This window comes from Eriocheir sinensis, chromosome 62, assembly GCF_024679095.1.
Source record: "Eriocheir sinensis breed Jianghai 21 chromosome 62, ASM2467909v1, whole genome shotgun sequence".
NCBI classification, from domain to species: domain Eukaryota; kingdom Metazoa; phylum Arthropoda; class Malacostraca; order Decapoda; family Varunidae; genus Eriocheir; species Eriocheir sinensis.
Genome location: NC_066570.1, coordinates 9,185,954 through 9,208,103, shown reverse-complemented (window position 1 = coordinate 9,208,103; position 22,150 = coordinate 9,185,954). Strand labels below are relative to the sequence as shown.

General features: G+C 41.8%; 1 long non-coding RNA gene across 1 annotated transcript; it reads left to right on the top strand.

Moving 5' to 3' along the window:
• The first annotated feature begins 926 nt into the window (after positions 1–926).
• LOC126986749 (uncharacterized) lies at positions 927–6,982 on the top strand. The gene is made up of 4 exons (XR_007739930.1): positions 927–1,507; positions 2,785–2,967; positions 4,046–4,104; positions 5,106–6,982. It is a non-coding gene; the product is annotated as an uncharacterized LOC126986749 (long non-coding RNA).
• Positions 6,983–22,150: the final 15,168 nt, after the last annotated feature.

The window sequence follows — 22,150 nt, the reverse complement described above, 5'->3', positions numbered from 1 at the left end:
TACCATTGGATAACAATATATATATATATATATATATATATATATATATATATATATATATATATATATATATATATATATATATATATATATATATATTGGTGGCTGCTGTTAAAGACAAAATTTGTTATATATAAGTCCTTAACGTCATCAAGGGATGAATTGTTAACATTTAGAAGATTTTGCAAACATATGTGCTATTCAGGGTTCGAGATGGAGAAAGGGATATAAGTCACAGAAAGGAGGGAGCCGTGTAACGGTACAAATGTGTAATGAGTGAATAAGTATGGAATGCAAGTGAGTGAATGATTATATATTGCGTAGAGATTATTGGCGTGAATGAGGGTGTGAATGGATAAAAGTCGGTTCTGAAATCCCTCATCTCCAGTCTCGAACCCTAGAATGATTATTAGTTAGCTAGCGATAGATTATCTAGTTGTAATGCCGAGGTCAGGGAGTACACCGGGGGAAGTTGAGTGCGCAAATAAGAAGTCACGTGAAGAAGGGGGAGGAGCTTAGCAAGAAGACCAGGCGAGCAGGCAAGGGCAGGGAGAAGCACGGGCCAGTGAGGAGACGAGCACCACTACAGCAAGGAGGGCAGCCAGGGAGGAGACAGAAACCCTGAGATACAGGCAGAGAGCGAGACCGACGAGCGGTGAAGGACGCACGTTGAGAGGTTGGCGTGACCGTCCATCACAGCCAAGGAGACTATAGAACAGGAGAGGGGGCCTCTATGGGAGACCGTGGGCGGGTGTTGGTGTATGTCGGTTGCAACAGATGGCGCAGGAGTAGCTTTGTTTACATCCAGGCGCCTCCCCACCTCCAGACCCCCCCCCCAACCCCCAGAACCAATCAGCAGTGTTGCTACATGGGATCAAGCAGCAAATATTGCTACTTTTTTTCTTCAGTCTGGTTATTTCCCATTTTAAATAAAAAAAATAAAGGTAGATAAATATTAAAATGAACAGTAGGAACTATATATACTGTATATATTTACTAGGTAGATATAGCCTGACTGCATGTCATGAGTAATGCTATTATTGTTATATTATTATACCACAATTATATTACTTTCTCTGCATGTGTGGTTAGATGTGTTTTATGTGTTTAACCTTTCTGTATATATACTGGAATGAACCAAGGAATTGTAGCCCTACTGCCGTTCTTTTAAACTATGTGATCATGTTTTTTCTTCCAAACTCATTGTTTTAGCACGCACGCTGACTTCCATCAGTAATGATGATATATATACACTGAGTCATTGGTTTGTAGGGGGAAAGAGTGGGTGAATATAATTATCTTGGTCTAACTTATACTGTTTATTATACCGCTATTCGCAGCAATATCTTTCTCTGCTCCGATTGCAACGCTGCCTCGTTCAAAAATCATAACACCGCCGCGGCCGCCACGTTTACCAGCCGGAGCCTCAAATCATGTCCCTTTGTGGTGATAAAGAGGACACAGCCTGGTGTGAAGCTACATTTATTACGGAAGGATGCCACCCGGGGTAAGTGATATATATAAATAATGATAATGTGGAAATTCTAATCATTTTCACGCTGACAGCTGTTCTGAACTTGCTAACTGCATGCCTCCCCTCCTCCCGCGGCAAGAGGCCGAATGGCCTACACACGGCAGCTCCAGGTTCCTCCCCATTACCACCTGTCAGCCTCGCCCATGTAGCTATCCAGTCTACTCTTAAAACAAGCTATCGTCCCTGCACTCACTATGTGATTGCTGAGTCTATTCCATTCCCCCACCACCCTATTACTGAACCAATGCCTGCCCATTTCCCTCCTAAATCTATACTTTTCTAATTTAAGTCAATTACTGCATGTTCTATCTTGCCAAACATCTTATGCAAAAGTTAATCAGCATATCTCCACTCTTTCATCCCTTACACTGATAAACTGGAACAGCCTTCCATTGTCCGCATTACCTCCTGCCTATAATTTGACCTTCAAGAAGAGTGTATCAAGACTCTACTTTTGTCTGTTTGGGAGCGGTGAGTAGTGGGGCTTTTTTTTCTAGTACGCTTTGTTGCCCTTGAGCTGTCTCCTTTGTTTAAAGAAAATAATAGTTAAATAAATGGAAGTTGGCCAATGCTTCCAACACATGATTGTGCCATATCTACAAGTGGCTGGTGACTGTAAGCATCTCAGCAACCTGCATGCATCTATGCCATTCCTATCATGGTGCATGGAGCAAGCTTCACATAACACTCAGACAGAGACAGTTTAATTATGGTTACATATCAGACTCAGTTTATTGCTCAGTCTATTAGGTGCAGTGCTGTTAATATTGTTAGTGGTAGTAGTACAATTAATGTATTTATTTTAATTAATTTATCAATATTTATTTATTATATTCTTAGTGTTTGAAAATTCCAATACTAGCATTAAAATAAACAAAAATATCAGAAATATATTTATACTCATTAATTATTATTGCTTTTCTTATTATTACTTCCTTCAATGTCCTGGCACTTTGACATCTAGTGTTTTTCTGTCTAGCAGCCAAAATTGTGGTCTTTCTGAATGTGTATGCCCTAAGTCTTCATTGGTGTATCTAGCTATATAACAAAAATCTGCATCTCTCTCTCTTCTCACCCAGTTGTCCCCGTACATCCTTTCAGTATCCAAAGAATTTCAATTTACATCTTGTAATCACTCAACTAATGCAGTGCAATCCTCATCTCTGTATTTTACCGTGTGGACATACTCTTTCCTTCCATGTTCCACTGTCGTATGTTATTCCACATCTAACACAACCACATCCCAACAGATCCGAACACGTCCGATATCATCCAAGAGAATGTGGCAGCTGAAGGGGGAGAGGCCAAGAAAGAGGCCAAGGGTGAAGACATTTAGCCACCCCCCCTGAAGTACATGGCATCATTCAACCCTCTTGGTGAGCTACAGGAATGTGCTTCCCATTGCAGTGCACCAGCTCCATGTACTGATTTTGGTATGAATACTTCATCTGGTGTTTGTTGATTGTTGTGATATTAATCTAATTATGACTTCACAAAATAGACTGTGCAAGTCACTTAACACATGCCCTGCTCAACATCACTTTTAAGTTGTAGAATTCCTTCATATGGATGCTGATTTATGTATCCTGAAATGATTGGATATTGATTGTCTTAACATTTTTTTTTGTCCATGATCACTGAACCATGTTACGGTATGTCTTTGGGTGTAGATCCAGGAAATGAGTTTTTGGGAGGACGTCAGACTTTTTGCGGGTGGAAGGAGCATTAGCATTACCGATTAGCCATTCTAGGCAGTCCTGGTCTTGAAAAACTGGTGAAGTGACCTAAATCAATGGGTATAACGGCCTGGACTTTGTGCCAAAGCATTGTTTTAGCCGCAGCGCGCTTTTGAGCTAGTTTTCCTGTATCACTCAGGAACATTGGGGGGGCCTGGGACCCCCTTTGGATCCACCAATGTAGCTATGTCTTATAATATATCTATCCTTTACAGTCTGATGGTGCATCCTTCTAGGTTGTCAAGTTTTAGTAGCTACTCATGAGAAGTATTCCTTATAATGATCATTGATTTCCAGATGGTTTGCACTAAAAAAAAGTGTCGTGTAACCTGCCGCAAATAATAATCAGCTGTAGTCAACCCTTGCTTTAAAGAACCAATATGGAGGAAGGGGGTGATGTTATATCCAAAAATCTTTTACATCTGAAGTATCCAACCTTTTTGTGTATAATAAACCTTGTTTGTTACATGAACTTAAAAGTTCACAATTTCCATACATGATTCTTTTTTCCTTGTATTTGATGATTAATCCTGACATGTATTTCCATTATCAGTAGGTACCGTAATATATAGTAACAAGACAATAATACACATTATAACAATGTATATATTATAGCCCAATGAGTGCACGAGATCATTTACCTCATCAGTGACGCCAAGTCCAGGAGTCCTTCCCTAAATTCTTTGCCCAAATTTGTGACACCAAGTATAATAACTAGTTTTAGTGACCATTTGCATCCATTTTTCACTTTGATTAAAAAATTGCCTCTCAACAGGTGTGAACTTGATGGGGTTGGAGGAAACTTGACTCGGCCATCAAGCTCACCACAATATAGTAAGGAACCTCTTGTTCTCAGTGATAATTTATCCTCTTTAGTTACTATTCCGTGTTGCTTTAATCACAACTAATGTGTTGGAAACATTACAGCTTAATAACATACTTCACATCTCTGCATACAAATTGAGTTCAGTATTCAACTGTTACACCAGTAGGCTTCATATCTCAAAAAAAAAAGTATGTAAAAAGGTTGAAATTTTGAATGATATATTTAAACTCTTTATTATGTTTCTATGGGTGTAGTACCGTTATGATTAGTCGAGTGATCAGCATATGGGTCTTATGTTTTTGGTAGCATAGGTTCAAATTTTGCCATAGGCTGGCAATTGATAGTAACAGTAGTGTCCACAGATATCTACCTGTTTCTTGTTTATCCTGTTCCACTTTAAACCATGACTGGCCAATCTTTGAAGAGGTAGCATAACCTTGAAGTGCCACTAACAAACCTTTGTCCATTCTTCTGATGTGATCCTTTTTTTTCCCACCTGCCTATAGTGCCGGTAGGTTTTCTTCAGGCGCCTGGCGGTCGGCCCAGGCCCGTCATGATGCAGGCAATTTTTTTTATAGTGGTGCCATTTAGTATTGGCTCATGCTGCCGCCCAGAACTCATTCTTGATTCACTTGGATGGTTTAGCAGGGCTTAGGTATGACTAACATTGCAGAAACAGGGAATTTTTATATTTTTAGTGTGGCAACACATTGACAAATGTTTTAGTATGGACTGAACATCAAAGATATATATGGTAAATGGGTGCTTGTAGATCTTGACATTATATCTGTCAAGAGTCTCCAGTTGTATCCTCTCCCTCATCTCCTGAAAATATTACTCTTGTCAGGCAATCTAAGTGAAGCCTTACATCGATGCTGGCGTGCAGACATAATGTCAATGCTTAAATTCACTGTCCTTATAGCACTGAAAATAATGCAATTACATGCACATATTTTATTATTTAGAATTGTGATTAATTGTGATTAAATATTTTTTCATGTATTTTCAGACATGAAAAGTGAAAATTGCTGCACACAACAGTCTGTCGTCTGCACCGGGAGGCAAGGCAGCTCAAAGCCCAGGCTGTTACAACTCCTGGGCAGTTTTTGCCCAGAGCCAGCAATTTTTTAGATCCAATAGGGATGGATTTTTTATGAGGTCAGGTTCAACATGCTGCAAGATGCCAAGATCTAAGCCTAGTAGGAGATATGGGTTACAAGAGAGGAGGTTTGCTCTGGCCTTATACTATCAAAGTCCAAATGCTAATAGATTTCTGAGCACAGTATTTCACTTGTCTTCAGTTTCAACACTTCAATCATGACTCAGGGGTATTTCAGTACATGTTGGCTGGAGCAAACAGACTCTGACAGCCCTGCAGCAAAGAGCACAGGCTTTGTCAAAAGAAGAGAAACTTCGTGGGATTTGCCATTATTTAGTATTACTCTTGTTACGCCAAGAATTTTTTTCCATATACTTTGCCAAATATTGCAAGTAATGCACCATTGTTGGGCTTGCTTGTTATAAATCATATCTTGTTCAATTAACAAGCTTTGGGTGTCTGCCACTTTCCAGTTGTAATGCAAGGAATCATTTATCTTCCCTGCTAGATATCACACGTAATGCACCATTGTTGGTTTTGCCTGTTATAAATCAGATCTTGTTCAGTTAACAAGCTTTAGGTGTCTGCCACTTTCCAATTGTAATGCAAGGAATCCCCTGCCAGATATCGCATGGAATGCACCATTGTTGGTTTTGCCTATTATAAATCAGATCTTGTTCAGTTCACAAGCTTTGAATATCTGCCATTGTTTATTTCAGGTGTAATGCTTGGAAGCATTTGTTCTCTTCCCTACCCAACAGTACGCAATACTTTATTGTGGATTTTGCCTGTTATATTTAATCTTGTTCAGGTAGCAAGCTTTTGGTGTCTGCCTTACCTAATATGTCCTGCAGTGACACTTGGCTTGGTTTCATAATGTGAAATACAGCATGTAATTTCATCACACTAAGTGTCTATCATCACGTGTCTGGCATCAATGTGGCTTCCAGGACTAATCTTGTTTGTATTACAGCTTGCAAATTTTTTTCTGCTTTATATGATATACATAATCACATAGGTATGATTTACAAAATGTAATGGCAGTTGATATTCTTGACTAATGCCTCATAAACCTTGTGAAAAATAATGCTTTTTTGAGGGGGGGGGCAGAGAGTGGTTTGTTTGGTTGGCCAGTTCAAGGAGTTTCATATCAAATGATTTTATTACATCCAACTTTAATGTGTGCTAAAAACATATATTTTATTACATCCAACTTTAATGTGTGCATAAAACATATATTTTATTACATCCAACTTTAATGTGTGCTTCCTGCAATAAATGCTACATGTTTACTGATGTAGCCTATGAAATACATATCACTCTCTGCCCTGTAATTTGGTGTGTCACATACTGCAGCATAACTTTCCTGCTATTTTCTTACACTATGAGTTGCCTTATTTTGTCTCATTTGCTTTTATCATATGTGCCTCCGCTGCATAGTTGTGTCTACTGAGCTTAATATCTTCTTGACCCTGACACCAAGGTCAGAGCTTGTGAGATCATACCGTGTCCTACATTCCATTTTCACCTCCAGGCTCGCCTGTCTCCCAGGACCACCAAGTTATTGCATTCCATTTAAGACAACTCATGTGTTACCTTCTTAATGTCCTCCATCATGTATTTCAGCATGTTTTATGATGCTTTGCTCTTATATTGATGTGCCTTGCAACATTTTTATACAGTTTTCATTGTATATAACGCACCATTGTTGGTTTTGCCTGTTATAAATTGGGTCATGTTCAGTTAACAAGCTTTGAGTGTCTCCCATTGTTTATTTCAGTTGTAATGCTTAGCTTTTGTTCTCTGCCCTGTCAAGCAGTATGCAATGCTTGCCATTATCTGGTACTTGTACAGTTAGTATGATATTTTTACTCAGCTAAGATCATTTTGCAAAAGGTATAGGTAAGGCTGGGGGCATACGCTGTAGCAGCGCGTGGCCTCGGTGCTCATCTCTGTAACATTGGCCCTTGAGCCTGTGGTGTTAGGGAACCCATTACCCTGGGACACAGGACCAGTGTGACATCCGGGTTACCACAGTTGCAAAGGCCTTATAGTAATTTAGCATGCATAGAATGTTGTATGCTTTGCTTGTATTTAAAGCACTGGATATGTTTGCTACACACACACACACACACACACACATATATATATATATATATATATATATATATATATATATATATATATATATATATATATAGATATATATATATATATATATATATATATATATTAGCAAATGCTTTCAACATCATATTTTTCCTAAAAAAACAAATTGATATAGTGTAGATAATACCTAATAAAACACAAGAACAAATATATTTTTCTTTACCCCATTAGTAAATCATTTTACAATAAAAAAAATAAGTGAAGGCTGGATAGGGTGCTGTGGCAGGTACTTCAAAAATAGTTAAGCTACCCCTGAAAAGTGACGTTTTTGGTGGGCTGCAATAGATGGCGCTACTTCCGCACGTCCGAGGAATTACTACATACCACTATCTCTTCGTATATAGTCTCTTTGATCACAGCCCTGTGAACACCACCACAAGCACGGCAGAGGCGAGGCGAGGCACAGCAGAGCACAGCACAGCAAGGCGAGGCGAAACAAAAGCACGGCAGAAGCAGTCTCTTCAACAACGCCTTAAACCAGCCTTGCCGTCATAACCACCTCCACGGCTTCTTCAACCACGCCTCAGCTCGTAAACCACCCAACCACGGCCTCTTCAACCACGCCTCGTCAACAACGCTGCTGCAGTTACCGGCCCTGGCAGTCTACCCCCCCCCGCCGGCGCCTCAATCGCCCCAGTGCCCACCTCCATCCTGCGCCAGTCAGCACTTCAACACAGCTAAGCATTCAAATGTTCCCCAATCTCCCTGATAGTCAGTTAGGTTCAATAATATTCCGTTATGTATGTATTCATTTAAAAATTGTCACTCCGCTAACCGCCCAGGGGCTGTAACTAGGCTATTCATACATAAGAAAAGTGATTAAGTTACTGTAAGTGCTATAATTTCAAGCCTGTCAACCTGCCATTTGGACATTACTGAACACCCACCCACACACGCACGTTAGTGAATTATCACCACTCTCCCCCTTAACTAAACATTGTCTCAGAGTGGTTCACACGGGAATCCACCCACCTTCCATCATTACCGCACTAAAACCCAGAAAGAGTGTTCACTTGTCCTGAGGGTTGTCTCAACATCATTGACAACCGCTCGGAAATAGCCAGACGACCACCCCACTACCACATTAACATCTAAACAGTGGCCGTCAGAAGGAATGTAGCGTTGGCTTGAAAAAAAAAGACTTTATAATAGTGTAAGAAGAGATAAGTTAATAGAAGTTTTAAAGAATAGCAAGGTAAACCCAGATATAATTAACTTCATAGCAGGAGTTTATGTAGGAGATATATAGCAAGGTAAACCCAGATATAATTAACTTCATAGCAGGAGTTTATGTAGGAGATATAACTAAGATAGAGATATATAAAGAAGAGGAGGAGATAGAAATAGAAGTGACCAGTGGGATCAGACAGGGATTTACTGCCTCAACTACACTGTTTAAGATGATTACTTTTAAAATAATTCAGGAGCTAGAGGAGCTAGAATGTGGGTATAAGGATGAGGCGTTCAGGATTACCTCACTCTTCTTTGCAGATGATGGCATGCTTTTGGCAAATAGTGTAGGAGAAGCAGTACAGGTGATAGAGAAGATGGAGACTATAGCTAAAGAATATGGACTAGAAGTAAATAAGCAGAAAAGCAATATTATCATTTTTAATATGGAAAACAAACTAGAAAATATAGGGGGCATTAGTGTTGGGGATAGAATTAAATATTTAGGAATAACAGTTAATGACAAAAGAAACCGTTTTCAAATGCAAAAGGAAGAAATGTTCAGGAAAGCGAGAAGGCTAGCAAATATGACATGCAATGTAATTGAAAGGAGCTGTTCAAGAATGTTCATAGGAAAGACGTATTGGAAAAATGTTGCACTGCCATCCATCCTGTATGGGGTAAATATAATAAACATAACAAAGACAGACATAAAAAAGTTGCAGAGGATAGAGAATGGGGTGTACAGGAAGATTCTGAGGGCACCAATGTATGCACAGGAAGCAGCACTCAGGGGGGAGATAGGAAGCTCCAGTGTTAAAAACAGGATAAGGGAGGGACAGTGGAAGTACCTAAGGTATGTCCTAGTGGAAGGAATGATTTGGTGAGAAGGGTGGGAGAGGAGATGATAGAGAAGAGACAAAGTAGGTGGGTGAAAGATTTGTTGAATGAACTGAGAGCAACAGAGGGACTGAGTGTGAGTGTGAGGAATGAGACAAAGGAGAGTATAAAGCAGAGAATGAGAGAGGTGGATACAAGAGAGTGGAAGAGGCAAATAGATGAAAAAGCAAGCCTTAAGATATATAGAAATTGGAGAAAACAGTTGGATGAATAAACGTCTAGAGAGCCATACATGTATGGCGGGGCAAGGGCTTCGTGGACGGGCCAGGAAGGGGAGGGAAAGGCGACGGCGGTGTTTTATCCAGATTAACGCCCACCCCCAGTGACTGACATGTTTATTGCCGACACACGTTGATTTACTATTCATCATTATTATAGCCATGGCTTGGCTACTAGTTAATTTTCATCGTTGATAACCCTCATTTAGGCATATTGTGAGGATGAATCGTTTGTTACAGGTGAATTTATTGTTAGTTCGGTCGCTGATATCACTAAAAATACCCCTTAGGTTAGGTTATCAGTGAGTGAAGCAGCAACAATTTAATATTATATTTAAATGATAATCAGTTGCTAATCTAGCAGCAGTAGGTTGATTGCTATCAATCAAGTACGGTTCAGTTGCCTTAAGCCCCTATTACACGTATCCGGTTTCCTACGGCGCCGTCGGTCGCGACGCTAGCATATGTTCAAACCGGAGCGTGTGATAGCAAATCGGCCGTATGAACGCTCACCCACGGCCGGCCGGATGAACTTTCGCCAGTACTAAAGTTGGCCGTACGGCCGTCGTACGTCACGACTGAGGACGGAGCGTGTAATTGCTCACCGTATGGTATGACATCAGTCTGCTGCACCTGACAGTGGAACGTCGCCACCATGACAAGCTCTTGCGCCAGTGATTTCTTGAGTGACTTCATAGAAATTTATCGAAATGAGCCATGTTTGTGGTTCATTAAATCTAAGGATTATTCAAACAGAGAAGTGAGAAATGCAGCATATGGTAAATTAGTAAATAAACTTCAAGAAATTGATCCTAGTGCCAATAAAGATACTGTTGTTAAGAAAATAAACAACTTGAGGAGCTCATACAATAAAGAGCTTAAAAAAGTGCAAGCGTCTAAAAGTTCGGGGAGCGGTTCAGACTCCATTTATACTCCAAAACTCTCATATTTTCATCTGCTGCATTTCACCAAAGACCAAAATGTGGAATGTGAACCATCTGTTTCAAACATGAGCCTTAATACACAGAACATCAATGAAGAGGTATGTATATATAATCATGTCATATTTTATTTACAAACAAAAGAAAGCTTACAATATTCAGTTGAATAATCCACACTATTTCTTCATTTAAATATTTTGGCATGTCACTCCTCCACCACATCCAGTGCTACACTGACCCACTTGCCACCGGCCGTTCAAATACGTGTAATAACTCTAGCCGTAGGCCAGAATTTTCCTACGGCGCCGTAGGCCAGGTTGGCCGTAGGAAACCGGATACGTGTAATAGGGGCTTTAGATAACTAATTATGCGGCTATAGGTATAAATATATGAAGTTGCTTACATGACGAGTTTTGTTTAAAATTATATTCTATCCATTTTCTTCTAGAGATTATAATTAAAAGACAACTATTTTTTGTTGCCAAGGTATAATTTGAAGGCATGAATAGTATTCCAATTGTTGTAGTATGTACCCAATTTGGATAATCAATATTCAGTCATCAGTCAGTGGGGGCATACGCTGGGGGGCATGTCATCTCGCCCACCCTATGACGCCAGTCCAGGGATCCCTCCGGGCAAGTCTCCATGCAGGGCCCCCTCTCATCCTGAGTACCTCATGGCAGGATCTATCAACTTGCTCAAGTCACCAACTCTGTAGGTGTCATTATTAGTTGCTTCTAATCTAGTTAGTCAAATTGGAAAGTTAACATGTACAAAGTTATGATAATCATTTTTTTTTTGTATTATTTAACTTCGAGTCTCAGTGTTACATCAATGGCCCCAATCACACCTGGGAACCCAGCAATGTCTTGATATTCAGAAAGTTTCTTGATTAGTCTATAATAATAATAAAAAAAAAAAAAATTGTACCTACTGTTAATATTATTGTGCTCAATGTTTTTATTTGTTAAATAAATGCATCAAAAAGTTGTCTTGCTTCATTTCCTTATGCTGGAGGATATGATTGATTTTTGATTATCATGACCCTATTTGAGCTGAGTGATTGAGGAAGTTCTAGTTCAGCAATGTTATCTTTGTCTCATCAACACCAGAGAGAAGTTCAGCATGCTCTCTAAAGACAGTTCCTCTCTCTTTCTACACAACACTACATTCACACAACACACACACCTTTTCCCAAAATTCAGAATTCAAAATGGCTAACGAAAACACCGCCTCGGAGTCCCCGCCCTGGGGTGGGACCATAAATTCCCCCAGGGAGGACTCCTCTTCTGGCTGGCGACTTGAGAGGTGTCCTGATAACTCCTCGAACCTCCCCTTATCAATTTCTGCAACATTCGTGGTCTTCGTTCTAATTTTCATTCTGTGGAACACCATCTCTCCTCCTCTAAACCACACCTTCTCTTCCTCACCGAAACACAGGCTACTGACAACAACCTCTACTCTGTTCCCTCCTACTATCTCTATCCTAAATTTCAATCCAAAGCTGGATGTTGCGCCTACGTGCGCAACGACATCACTTGCTCTTCTGAATTTTCCACCATCTGGCTAAGACTTCATTGTCATTCTATTACTTAATACATATGTGCTGTTTATCTCTTACCTAACTCTACAAACTATGTAAAATTCTTTGACTATTTGAACTCTTAAGTGGAGCACATCTCGACTCACTCTCCATTTGCTGAAATCTCCATCTTGGGAGATTTCAATGTTCACCACCAGCTTTGGCTTTCATCCTCCTTCACTGACCAGCCTGGTGAACAACCCTACAACTTTGCTCTCCTCAACGACCTTGAGCAGTTGGTTCAGCACCCTACTCGTATTCCCGACCGTCTTGGAGACAAGCCCAAGATTCTAGACCTCTTCCTTACCTCTAATCCTTCTGCTTAGTACTCTGTCAAACTGTTCTCTCCGTTGGGCTCCTCCGATCATAACCTTATTTCTGTATCCTGTCCTATCGCTCCTGTACATCCTCTGGACCTGCCGAAGAGGCGATGCTTCTAGCATTTTGCTTCAGCTCGGTGGGACGACCTGAGGATGTACTTTTCCGATTTCCCGTGGAATGATTACTGCTTCCAGAAGAGAGACCCCTCTGTGTGTGCCCAGCGCATCACAAAGGTGATTGTCTCTGGAATGGAGGCATACATTCCACGTACTTTCTCTATTTCTCATGCTAAAAAGCCTTGGTTTAATCACGCTTGTTCTCGTGCTATTAAAGATAGAGAGGCAGCTCACAAAAGGTTCCAGAGCCTTCGAACTCCCACTAACTTTGACCTTTACATTTCAGCCCGGAATCGTGCCAAATCTATTCTCCGACTTACCAAAACTTCTTTTATTAATAGAAAATGTCAACACCTTGCTGCTTCTAATTCTTCCCGTGACTTCTGGCATATAGCCAAAAATATCTCCTCCAATTTCACTTCTTCCTCTTTCCCTCCTCTCCTTAACCCTGACGGCAGCACTGCCGTCTCATCTGTCTCTAAGGCTGAACTCTTCGCTCAAACTTTCTGTAAGAACTCCACCCTGGACGATTCTGGGCATATTCCTCCTACTCATCCCCCCTCTAACTCCTTTATGCCTATTATTAAGATTCTTCCAAATGATGTTTTCTATGCCCTCTCTGGCCTCAGCTCTCAGAAGGCTAATGGACCTGATGGAGTGCATCCTATTGTCCTTAAAAACTGTGCTTCTGTGCTGACACCCTGCCTGGTCAAACTCTTTCGTCTCTGCCTATCAACATCTATCTTTCCTTCCTGCTGGAAGTATGCCTTTGCACAGCCTGTGCCTATGAGGGGTCACCGTTCCAATCCCTAAAACTACCGCCCTATAGCTTTACTTTCCTGTCTAGCTAAAGCTTTTGAATCAATCCTTAACCGGAAGATTCAAAAGCACCTTTCCATATCTAACCTTCAATCTGATCGCCAGTATGGATTCCGCAAGTGGCGTTCTACTGGCGATCGTCTTGTTCTCTTAACTGACTCTTGGTCATCCTCTCTTAGCCGTTTCGGTGAAACTTTCTCTGTTGCGCTAGACATATCGAAAGCCTTCGATAGAGTCTGGCACCAGTCTTTGCTTTCTAAACTGCCCTCTTTCGGATTCTATCCCTCTCTCTGTTCCTTTATCTCCAGTTTCCTTTCTGGCCGTTCTATATCTTCGGTGGTAGACGGTCACTGCTCTTCCCCTAAACCTATCAACAGTGGCGTTCCACAGGGCTCTGTCCTATCACCCACTCTCTTCCTGTTATTCATCAATGATCTTTCCACTCATACGCCAACGACTCCACTCTGCATTATTCAACTTCTTTCAGTAGAAGACCATCACAACAAGAAGTACACGACTCTAGACTGGAGGCTGCAGAACGCTTAACCTCAGACCTTGCTGTCATTTCCGATTGGGGCAGAAGGAACCTTGAATTCTTCAATGCCTCAAAAACTCAATTTCTCCACCTATCAACTCGACACAATCTTCCAAACACCTATCCCCTATTCTTCGACAACACTCAGCTGTCACCTTCTTCAACACTAAACATCCTCGGTCTATCCTTAACTCAAAATCTCAACTGGAAACTTCATATCTCCTCTCTTGCTAAATCAGCTTCCTCGAGGTTGGGCGTTCTGTATCGTCTCCGCCAGTTCTTCTCCCCCGCGCAGTTGCTATCCATATACAGGGGCCTTGTCCGCCCTCGTATGGAGTATGCATCTCACGTGTGGGGGGGCTCCACTCACACAGCTCTTCTGGACAGAGTGGAGTCTAAGGCTCTTCGTCTCATCAGCTCTCCTCCTCCTACTGATAGCCTTCTACCTCTTAAATTCCGCCGCGATGTTGCCTCTCTTTCTATCTTCTATCGATATTTCCACGCTGACTGCTCTTCTGAACTTGCTAACTGCATGCCTCCCCCCCTCCCGCGGCCCCGCTGCACACGACTTTCTACTCATGCTCATCCCTACACTGTCCAAACCCCTTATGCAAGAGTTAACCAGCATCTTCACTCTTTCATCCCTCACGCTGGTAAACTCTGGAACAATCTTCCTTCATCTGTATTTCCTCCTGCCTACGACTTGAACTCTTTCAAGAGGAGGGTATCAGGACACCTCTCCTCCCGAAATTGACCTCTCTTTCGGCCACCTCTTTTAATTATTTTTTAGGAGCAGCGAGTAGCGGGCTTTTTTTATTATTGCTTTCTTTTTTGTGTGCACTTGAGCTGCCTCCTTTGTTGTAAAAAAAAAAAAAAAAAAAGAAAAAAAAAAAAAAAGGTAAAGTTGGAGGCGTTTGATAAGCTGCATGTTGTCTTGATCTTGACAAGTAATGCATAGAGCACCTGTACAGGTGCATAACACGGACATTTGTGTTGGCTGCTGGATGAACGGGGTAGCCGAGTGTGCAGGGGAGGGAAGTGAATCAAGTGTAATTGCTAGTCTTGGTGTGTAGTGGTGACAAGTGACTGTTTATTTGTTTTCTGAATGAGTCTGTTGTACCGCAGTCTAAAATCTGTTGGAGGAGGCTGACCAGGCGTTCAAGTTAATTGTTTGTAATGAACCTACCCGCTTTGGTGTTGATTAGCTCTAACCTATCAATGTTTGTGTGTGTATGTGTAAGGATCCCACACCGTGCAGCAGCATTCCACCATCTAAAAAGTGGGTGGGTTTCTGGATACTTACCTAGTGTCACTAGGTAAGTGTGTTATACGTCAGCGCTTATTTCTGTCTCTTTGGCCCTTAAGCCTGCATCAAGTGAGAATCCATTACCCTGGGACACAGGCAAGTATAATGTCTAAGTTAAAAGAGTTTGCTTTCCCGGAAAACCCATTTATCCACCAGCTTGATAAGGAAGATGAACAGCTGGTGTGCCGACTGCTTAGGCTGCGCCAATTAATTTTATTGTAAATACATAATCCGGACATCAGTACCTATTTCTTGGTGCTATCTTTAGATAAATGCATATACAGTGGTAAATATCAATTAAAACGATATAATATTGATGATCACCAAATCTATTATCCAGTCATTAAAAGTTACTAGTGGCAATATAATACCATTCCCAGTAGCTAGATTACTACTGACAGTGACAATGGATAATTGTGCATTACCTATGTAGGGTAGTGTCAGAAGTAAACACGGAATGTCAGCACCTAAGTCTGGTGGTTTTGCTCCACCATCTAAAAAGTGGGTGTCTCTGGATATTTACCTTGTTTCACTAATCTTACTGGATCACTTGATTTTCCTCAAAGAAATAACTTCCTAATAACACATCATTGTGTTTACCTTTTAGGGTCTAGCATCCTCTTTAAAGAAGCTGTGAGGTTATCCTTGGCATATTTTCAGCAGAAACCCAAACTTACACCTACAGAAAAATTGTCTCGTATGGAATATGTTTTGCCTCAGCCTTTTTGCCATTTAAACAGAGATCATAAAATTTTCTACCAGAATCAATGCATTGGTCTCCTCATTGTATTGTTTATAGCGAGTAGAGCTACACCATAAACAGGCGAGTTTCCTGCAGGTTCGTGCCTGGTCGAGGTTAGCAAGGAAGGCATAGGAGGTGAGAAACAGAGGAAAATGAATGAAGGGAAGGCTGCATAATAATTTCAAATTACAATGTTAAAAATAAAATTATAGTACTTACTTATTTTGCATTTTATTATCCACCAATTCCAATGGTACAGCAGTCATATCAAGGATTTCAGGTCCTTAGATAGGTAGCGTAGCTTGGCTTTGGGAGATGGGGAGGAGGGTAGAACGGTACTAGCGGCGATGTGTTATGTTAGTTACTTGAAAATAAAGTCCATTCGCCTGCTTTTACTTGTTACAAAATTATTTATCACAGCTTCATTGAAGTTCTTTGATTCCGTTACCATTGCACTTTCAACTGATAACATTGCTAAAGCAGACAGTCTTTCAGTTGCCGTAGTGCAGCGCAGGAAAGTTTTAATCCTTTTCAAAGTTGAAAAGCACCTTTCTGCCTCGGCTGTTGTCATTGGAGTTGTTATTAGAATTTTCAATAACTTGACAGTTTCTGAAAATGCTGACTGTAAATCATTATCATTTATTATCTTGAGTAGATCTGTGAGGGTTTGTGACTTCCATAAATCTTCTCTGGTGTATAGCACTGTAAGTTCAGTTCGTAATTTTTTCTTTTTCAAGCATTGGATAAGCTTCAATTGCCTTTGCAAGTTCATTATTAGGGAAATTAATGGAATATATAGGGAAATTGTTCACTAGAAGTAACTTGCTTGCTTCCAGATGGTTAGTGAAGCGAAATATCTCTCTACACTGCATAATAATTACATCACACACCTCCTTTGCAGCTGTTGTTCTACCTGTCTCAGGCAATTCAGGTTATCTTCTTTTTGCTTCAGGTAGCTCTAGCATCTCTGTATCACACTCATCACATGTAACTCTTATCCTTTGAACTGCAGAATTGAAAGCACTCAATGCAGCATTAGCTTAAACTGCATCAATACTTTTGGATTGAAGCTGTGAAAACAAAATATCAACATGGGGCGTTACTTTAGAGAAAAATACCAGCCAAAAATTAAACTCGTGATCTTTTAACATTCTCTTTATACCAGCTGCTGCTAAACCAGTGACCTTTGAGTTAGATGACTCTAGTTTACTGCAAACATTCAATGATTAGATCTTTCTTTTCATACACAGCATTCACAGTTTTGCTTTTGAAGTTGCAGCGTGTTTTTGAAGGCCTAGGAATTCTGCAGGAATCTGCAACACTCTCTAATGTGGCCATTCTTTGTGGGGAGTTAGAAAAGAAAGCTGGTATTCCCGACAAACTGTTGAAAAAGACTAACTTTAGAATTTTGTGATGCTGCCTTTTCTAAAATCAAGTTAAGTTGGTGTGCATAGCAATGTACAAAGTGAGCACGACTATATACTTTTTTTTTATTCTAACTTGCACATCACTCTTAGGTCCACTTAATGAGGCTGCACCATCGTAAGTCTGAGCAATAAGCTTATGGGGACAATCACCAAGTAATGTATGTAGCTCTTTAAGTAGCACATTAAAATTTTGATAGGTCTTCAGCTGTGTTTTATATTAAATGTCTGTTGTTTGATCACACATCACTGCTACACAACTTCTGGATTTTATTTCTTCTTTAATTATGTTTCAGCATCTTTCTAGTGTTGATTCCAAGATTTCATTCTATATAGTTTTAGATGTTCCTCTGAATACTGTTGCAGCCTCTAAATGAGCCTTTAAGCTAGAATCCAGGGGGGCATAGGTACTCAAAGCTTTCAAAGGCGCCTTTCGTGGCAACGGCGTCTTTCCGCACCGCCGTTCCCCGAAAGGTGCATACACAAAAGCTCGGCTGGACGGCGCCATCTTTGAAAGCATGGCTCGTATGCGCCTTAGCGAAGCGGCGGGTCGGAGCTGCCGTTGAGGAAGCAAAGGCGCCTTTTAGCGAGTCAGTGGCGGAGAACGCCTGTCTCTAAGCTCACAATTACTTAAAAATATCACCTCAGAACTTGGTTTTGAGTGAAACACAGCATTTCAAGAGTAATTACTGGGTGGGAGCACCGTAGTAAACTTATATTACCTAATCAAATAAAGAGTTATGAATGATTTTGAGTTGTCATTCATGAACAGTTATATAATGCTGTGTTATCCACTCACTGTGAGGTGGCACTATAATAGACTAGTGAATGGAGTTACGTTACTTCAATAGGTAAAACAATCGATGGTGTTTTATTAATATGATTATTGCCGAGTATTAGGCTACGTATTGTTTCTTCATTATTTTCACAAGCTCAAAGGTGTTAATATGACATATATTAATTGTAAGGAACACGTACTTTTTTGTTAAGGTTTCTACACAGAATTGAGTATCACTTGATAGTACGTGTTATTAAAATCACAACTTTTTGAAGATCCGATTAGCCTATCACCACTGACAAAATGAACATCTTTTTGATGCGATACTACTAATCTATGACCATGAAATTCGTGACTTATCACTATGGTAATCTATCGCTGCAAAGTTACTATAGCCCTATTATCACAATTATTAACTAATTATGCTGGTAAACATGATTAAGCCTATTATAAATAATGAGTAACATATCACCGCTAAATCAGTATATAACATGTACCACTTCAAAAGATCGAACTTCTCAACGGACATCATTTGCCACCCTCACTTGTATCCGCATTTTTTCTCCCTCCGCGCCGTGCGAGGATTCTAGATTGTTCTCTCCATGCACCGGTTGTCAGCTTCGGACAGTGCTGTGTGATTGGCCCGCACTTCCAAAGGCAACGGTTAACTGTCACGGGCGCTCTGATTGGTTGAGTCGTGAAGAGGCGCCGTTGAGGGAAATCCCCCCTTTCAGCGATTCGGCCCGCCAATGGCACCTTTGAAAATGTTTGTGTATCGGGATTCTGCCGAAACGATAGGTGCCGTTGGTGCGTCGTTTCAAACGACGCCTTTTGTCAACTGACGCCTGTCGGGAAGGCGTGGTTTGAGTATACGGCCCCAGTTCACAAGCAAACTACTACTCCATGAAATACTCCAGGATTTTTGGAACTAGGTCCTGCCTTGTAAATATTTAACTTGACAGCATGGTCCTGTCATGATTGTTCTTGATCAACCTGTAGATAAGAAAAAAAAAAACCGATAAGCCAAGCGAGAAAAAGATTACCCACAACCGAAGCCTATTCTGATTTTATCAGTATTTGTTAATCCAAGGAATTAACCCACTCAATACAGTATTTTTTCTCTCTACATGATGGTCAGATGGTATACTCCATTTCCTGTGCAAATTCTTGATTTCATTATGATTTTTTTTATTATATCAGATGTTTATAAAATATTAATGTTGGGAAACCTTTATTTATCACAGAAAAAAATATATTTAACACAAAAATATGCATTAAAACACACAAAAAATAACATTTTAGTTGGGGAGCGCGGGACACACTCCGCCTTACTTGGATGACTCATCGCCAAAGAATCCAGCAAGCTGTCAGGCCCTCTCAATATCGAGACGGCAATGGTTCAGCAGCCCTGTGGCCAGTGGCAGTGGTCACAGGGCTGACACTGTGGTCTTGAGCCAGAGCCACGAGGACACCCAGAGATCTCAGGCTGCACGCACAATGAAGGTGCAGACGGAATTCGCTCATTTGGAAAAGGAAGTCTCAAAAAAGTGCCAAACTCAAATTAAATTTAACATTCTAGAATTTCTAGTAGACGGTGTCTACCCGCGAATGTATAATACAAAAAAATAACATAAAACACTGAGTAACATAGAAGAAATAATCAATTGTGATTTGCTGGTTTCACTAATTTGTAAAATAATAAAAATATCCGTTATTTTTTTTTCAAATTTCAGATACTTCATATTTTCCGTGGCTGCCAAGGGTAGAGTGGAGGGCAAGTGCGCCCAGCTAACCTGTGGTAGTGTCCTTAAGGTAGCCGACAGGGTAAGTTTACCCCAAAAAAACTTTATTTTGTGATAATTTGTCATGAGAGAAAAAGTATGTAGAGTTTGATAGTACACGTATCTATTCTCTGCGGTGAAGTTAAAGCCCCTTTAAAGCCCATTTCAAGCGCTTGAGTGATGGTTCTCGCGTCATTTAAATGTCCCGTTTACTTTGTAAACATTACCCTTTCCTGAATTTCTTCGTGAGAACACACGATTATGTTCTGTGGAATATTCAGAACGCGGTTTGCTTGTCAAGCTACCGTTTTGGAACACAACTTTGGATACTTGGCATCATGTCACAGTTCAGTGCAGCAAGTCCCCAGCAACAGTTAGTGTCACAGCGTTACCCACTAAGTGTACAGTGTTGTTTTACAGTGCCTTCTTGGGCACTGGTTCACTCCCCGGGCCAGTGAGGTCCCTAGCACGCGCCAGTGCCTTTAGTACACGCAGTTCGTTCTACTCTCACGGACTGCCGTGGCTCCTGGCCCGTTGTGCGCCAGCGCCCTTGCCAATCTGCTCCACACCGTTCAACTTCATCATGCCTGACGACGACAACGCTTCCGCTGCGGCGGCAGTGTCCTTCAAAGCGCCGCCCTTCTACTCCCAGGACCCGTCCATATGGTTCTCGATTTTGGAGTGCGGATTCAAGATTGCCAAAAATACTAACAGCCTTACTCAGTACACTCATGCTGTTAGCCTCCTGCCCGCCGACGTCCTTCCACAAGTTTCTGACGTCATCGCCTCAGCCTACAACTCTGATCATGCCTATGAAGACCTGAAGAGTGCCCTACTCCAACGCCTTCAGTCTTCTGTCGCCACCCGCCTCCGTGAACTTCTCTCCAAAGAAGAGTTGGGTAATGAGAAACCGACGGACCTCCTACGCCGCATAAAGCAGCTGCTCGGCGACAAGTACCAGTCTTTCGACCCTGACTTGTTCAAACAGCTGTTTTACCAACGTCTGCCCCCTGCTGTCCAGCGCAGCCTCTTCAGCGTTAAGAACGACCTGAAGCCCGACGCCATTGCCAAGTTAGCAGACGAATTCATGGGAACTCTACCTGGACCGCTAACTTCTTCAGTGTCTTCCGTCGCCTCCGAAAGAACCACTCAATTTGACGAGGTCAAGCAAGTCTCCCTGCTCGCGACGAAAGACACCTCTCTTGAGGAGCGGCTCGATCGCCGCCGCTCTCGCTCCCCCACTCGTCACCGACATCGGCGCCGCTCCCGTTCGAGAAGCCGAGGACTCTGTTGGTACCACAACAACTTCGGCGAGAAAGCCACGAGGTGTACCACCCCGTGCACTTACAAGGCGTCAAACTCCAAGGACGAGCACTAGTGCAGCATAGCGCTCGTCACCAATTCTCGGCGCTGCTCCACCTTCATGATTGCCGTTCCAACACCAAGTTCCTGATTGACACCGGCGCTGATGTCAGTATTATCCCAGCAACCGCCAGTCAGCGAACTCTACCTCCACTCTTGCACCTGTACGCCGCCAACGGTACCAAAATACCTGTCTACTCGCGACACACCATGCAAGTTGACCTTTACCTACGACATTGCTTCGAATGGACCTTTTACGTCGGGAACGTCTCGCAGGCAATCCTCGGAGCAGACTTCCTAAGGCACTTCAACCTCTTAGTGGACGTCAAAGGACGGAGGTTGGTTGACCCGCTCACTTCCATCTTCTCCAACGCACAACCAGCACCAGGTGACAGCTCGCAACTCGCCGTCGTTCACAAGGACCACCTGTTCGTTGCCCAGCTCAAGTCCTTCCCCACGCTGACACAGCCCTATTCAGCCAGCGTGCCCGTCAAACACCACGTTACGCATCACATCGACACTACAGGACCTCCAGTAAACGCCAAGGCCCGTCGCTTAGCTCCTGAACGCTACCGTCAAGCCAAGGCCGAGTTCGAGTCTCTGGTGCGTCAAGGTATTGTACGGCCCAGCAACAGCAACTGGTCATCAGCCCTCCACGTCGTCCCCAAGAAGAACGGCGACATACGTCCCTGTGGAGTCTACCGAGTCCTTAACTCGCGCACTAAGATGGACAGTTACCCGGTGCCAAACATCCAGGAATTCTCGTCCCAACTTTCTGGTTCCACCATCTT